This window comes from Durio zibethinus, unplaced genomic scaffold (genome assembly GCF_047325235.1).
Source record: "Durio zibethinus cultivar Kanyao isolate XHJ-2024 unplaced genomic scaffold, ASM4732523v1 HiC_scaffold_387, whole genome shotgun sequence".
In the NCBI taxonomy this organism is placed as follows: Eukaryota; Viridiplantae; Streptophyta; class Magnoliopsida; order Malvales; family Malvaceae; genus Durio; species Durio zibethinus.
Genome location: NW_028323010.1, coordinates 807,501 through 812,500, shown reverse-complemented (window position 1 = coordinate 812,500; position 5,000 = coordinate 807,501).

Here is a 5,000-nt window from a genome sequence, read left to right as displayed (position 1 = left end):
GAAACTTTTTGCGGTTCGTGATTTTTTAGAATTTTTTTAGAAGGAGTTTTGGCCCCAAATTTTGTGGACGTGATCCTTCTATTTTTGTTGGCATGCACAAAAAAATTCAGCTAAAAACTCGAACCGGAGAAGATTTCGCGACCGTTTGAAAAAAGTGTCCCCGTTTCAGACACTTCAACGGCTACTGGCAGCAAACCTGTAAAATCTCAAACGCTCTTTAAGGGGGTGTGAGTTCTCAGAGGTTTGATGAGGGATAGGGGGCCAACACAAGGGCCAAGCACCAGCACCCATCGCACGTCATGTGCGCACACCCCCCCGGCCCCCCTCCCAATCGCCGGAACCCCAATGCCGCCGGTCAGGTTCTCCGGCGGTACTCCGGCGATGCTCCGGCGATGCTGTCCCGAGTGAAAAAAATGCGGCACCAGCACATGCTGGAGCCAAGCATGGGCACCGTGGCTCAAAATCGAACTTCGGCCAAGGCCTCGACCATCAATGGCACATGATGACGCATGGTGATGGCACATGCATCGACCATCATCGGCATAGGCTGCCCTTCCGTACGGGCACTTGCCTCGACCGCCATCGGCACAAGCTGGGCCCTGGTGTGGGTTGTTGCCTCGATCACCAGCGGCACATGCTGAGCCTTGGTGCGGGCGGTTGCCTCGAGCACCATCGGCAGACCCTGGGCCCTGGTGCGGCCGGTTGCCCCGATAACCATCGGCACACGCTGGGCCCTGGAGCGGCCGGTTGCCTCGATCACCATCGGCAAAAGCTGGGCCCTGGTGCGGGCGCTTGCCTCGACCACCATCGGCACACGCTGGGCACTGGTGCGGGCGCTTGCCTCGACCACCATCGGCACACGCTGGGCCCTGGGGCGGGCGGTTGCCTCGATCACCATCGGCACACGCTGGGCCCTGGTGCGGGCGGTTGCCCCCAGCACCATCGGCACACGTTGGGCCCTGGTGCGGGCGCTTGCCTCGACCACCATCGGCACACGCTGGGCCCTTGTGCGGGCGCTTGCCTCGACCACCATCGGCACACGCTGGGCCCTGGTGCGGCCGCTTGCCTCGACCACCATCGGCACACGCTGGGCCCTGGTGCGGTCGGTTGCCTCGAGCACCATCGGCACACGCTGGGCCCTGGTGCGGGCGCTTGCCTCGACCACCATCGGCACACGCTGGGCCCTGGTGCGGCAGGTTGCCTCGAGCACCATCGGCACACGCTGGGCCCTGGTGCGGTCGGTTGCCTCGAGCACCATCGGCACACGCTGGGCCCTGGTGCGGGCGCTTGCCTCGACCACCATCGGCACACGCTGGGCCCTGGTGCGGCAGGTTCCCTCGACGACCATCGGCACACGTTGGGCCCTGGTGCGGCAGGTTGCCTCGAGCACCATCGGCACACGCTGGGCCCTGGTGCGGTCGGTTGCCTCGATCACCATCGGCACACGCTGGGCCCTGGTGCGGGCGGTTGCCTCGACCACCATCGGCACACGCTGGGCCCTGGTGCGGCAGCTTGCCTCGAGCACCATCGGCACACGCTGGGCCCTGGTGCGGCCGCTTGCCTCGACCACCATCGGCACACGCTGGGCCCTGGTGCGGTCGGTTGCCTCGAGCACCATCGGCACACGCTGGGCCCTGGTGCGGTCGGTTGCCTCGAGCACCATCGGCACACGCTGGGCCCTGCTGCGGCAGGTTGCCTCGACCACCATCGGCAGCCTCGACCACCATCGGCACACGCTGGGCCCTGGTGCGGGCGCTTGCCTCGACCACCATCGGCACACGCTCCGCCCTGGTGCGGCAGGTTGCCTCGACCACCATCGGCACACGCTGGGCCCTGGTGCGGGCGGTTGCCTCGACCACCATCGGCACACGCTGGGCCCTGGTGCGGGCGCTTGCCTCGACCACCATCGGCACACGCTGGGCCCTGGTGCGGCAGGTTGCCTCGAGCACCATCGGCACACGCTGGGCGCTGGTGCGGCAGGTTGCCTCGACCACCATCGGCACACGCTGGGCCCTGGTGCGGGCGCTTGCCTCGAGCACCATCGGCACACGCTCGGCCCTGGTGCGGTCGGTTGCCTCGAGCACCATCGGCACACGCTGGGCCCTGGTGCGGCAGGTTGCCTCGACCACCATCGGCACACGTTGGGCCCTGGTGCGGGCGCTTGCCTCGACCACCATCGGCACACGCTCGACCCTGGTGCGGTCGGTTGCCTCGAGCACCATCGGCACACGCTGGGCCCTGGTGCGGCAGGTTGCCTCGAGCACCATCGGCACACGCTGGGCCCTGGTGCGGGCGGTTGCCTCGACCACCATCGGCACACGCTGGGCCCTGGTGCGGGCGCTTGCCTCGACCACCATCGGCACACGCTGGGCCCTGGTGCGGGCGCTTGCCTCGAGCACCATCGGCAGACGCTGGGCCCTGGTGCGGCAGGTTGCCTCGAGCACCATCGGCAGACGCTGGGCCCTGGTGCGGCAGGTTGCCTCGAGCACCATCGGCACACGCTGGGCCCTGGTGCGGTCGGTTGCCTCGAGCACCATCGGCACACGCTGGGCGCTGGTGCGGGAACTTGCCTCGACCACCATCGGCACACGCTGGGCCCTGGTGCGGCAGGTTGCCTCGATCACCATCGGCACACGCTGGGCCCTGGTGCGACAGGTTGCCTCGAGCACCATCGGCACACTATCGGCCCTGGTGCGGGCGGTTGCCTCGACCACCATCGGCACACGCTGGGCCCTGGTGCGGGCGCTTGCCTCGAGCACCATCGGCACACGCTGGGCCCTGGTGGGTTTAGGCACATCTTCAAATTTCTGCCGTGCCAATGCCATTTTTATGGCTTGTAAATTCATACAATGGTCCCCTAAGCCTTCACGTGAAGTTTCGTTGGAAGATGACTCGTTTTCTATTTTTCACGATTTTCGAAACTTTTTGCGGTTCGGGATTTTTTAAAATTTTTTTATAAGGATTTTTGGCCCCAAATTTTGTAGGCATGATCCTTCTATTTTTGTTGGCATGCACAAAAAAATTCAGCTAAAAACTCGAAGTAGAGAAGATTTTGTGACCGTTTGAAAAAAGTGTCCCCATTTCAGACACTTTAACGGCTACTGGTAGCAAACCTGTAAAATCTCAAATGCTCTTTAAGGGGGTGTGAATTCTCAGAGGTTTGATGAGGGATAGGGGGCCAACACAAGGCCAAGTACCAGCACCCATCGCACATCATGTGCGCACACCCCCCGGCCCCCCTCCCAATCGTCGGAACCCCAATGCCGCCGGTCAGGTTCTCCGGCGGTACTCCGGCGATGCTCCGGCGATGCTCCGGCGATGCTGTCCCGAGTGAAAAAAATGCGGCACCAGCACATGCTGGAGCCAAGCATGGGCACCGTGGCTCAAAATCGAACTTCGGCCAAGGCCTCGACCATCAATGGCACATGATGACGCATGGTGATGGCACATGCATCGACCATCATCGGCATAGGCTGCCCTTCGGTACGGGCACTTGCCTCGACCGCCATCGGCACAAGCTGGGCCCTGGTGTGGGTTGTTGCCTCGATCACAATCGGCACATGCTGAGCCTTGGTGCGGGCGGTTGCCTCGAGCACCATCGGCAGACCCTGGGCCCTGGTGCGGCCGATTGCCCCGATAACCATCGGCACACGCTGGGCCCTGGGGCGGGCGCTTGCCCCCAGCACCATCGGCACACGCTGGGCCCTGGTGCGGGCGCTTGCCCCCAGCACCATCGGCACACGCTGGGCCCTGGTACGGGCGGTTGCCCCGAACACCATCGACACAAGCCGGCCCTTGGTGCGGGCTCCTGGCTCGACCACCATCGGCACACGCTGGGCCCTGGTGCGGGCGGTTGCCTCGAACACCATCGGCACACGCCGGCCCTTGGTGCGGCCGGTTGCCTCGACCACCATCGGCACACGCTCGGCCTTGGTGAGGGCGCTTGCCTCGACCACCATCGGCACACGCTGCGCCCTGGTGCGGGCGCTTGCCTCGACCACCATCGGCACACGCTCGGCCTTGGTGCGGGCGCTTGCCTCGACCACCATCGGCACACGCTGGGCCCTGGTGCGGGCGGTTGCCTCGACCACCATCGGCACACGCTGGGCCCTGGTGCGGGCGGTTGCCTCGACCACCATCGGCACACGCTCGGCCTTGGTGAGGGCGCTTGCCTCGACCACCATCGGCACACGCTGGGCCCTGGTGCGGGCGCTTGCCTCGACCACCATCGGCACACGCTGGGCCCTGGTGCTGGCGGTTGCCTCGACCACCATCGGCACACGCTGGGCCCTGGTGCGGGCGGTTGCCTCGAACACCATCGGCACAAGCCGGCCCTTGGTGCGGGCGGTTGCCTCGAGCACCATCGGCACACGCTGGGCCCTGGTGCGGGCGGTTGCCTCGAGCACCATGGGCACACGCTGGCCCTTGGTGCGGACGGTTGCCTCGAGCACCATGGGCACACGCTGGCCCTTGGTGCGGGCTCTTGCCTCGACCACCATCAGCAGAAGATTGCCCCTACGTCGAACACCATCGATACATGCCGGGCCTTGGTGTGGGCACATGCCTCGAGCTGGTGCGGGCGGTTGCCTCGACCACCATCGGCTCACGTTGGCCCTTGTTGCGGGCACATGCCTCGACCACCATCGGCACCTGCGCACCCTCGGTGTGGGATTTGCTTGTTTGGAAAAAGTGTCCCCGTTTCAGACATTTTAACGTCTACTGGTAGCATATCTGTAAAATCTCTAATGCTCTTTAGGGGGTGGTGGTCCGGCACCCCCTCTCCCCCCCCCACGGGGGGAGTAGGTGTGCGCGATGGGCCTCCCATTGCGTGCACCCCGGCCAACGTCCCTCGAACGAAATACAGGGCGTGCATGCCTTCCGGCGATTTTTGTCCGGCGACTGGTTGCTCCGGTGACCGGCAGGCGCCCATGGCCTCGATCGGTTGGCTTGCATGCAAAAAAAGGGAGCCGAGCTCCAGCCCGTGCACGCGGCGGATGCTG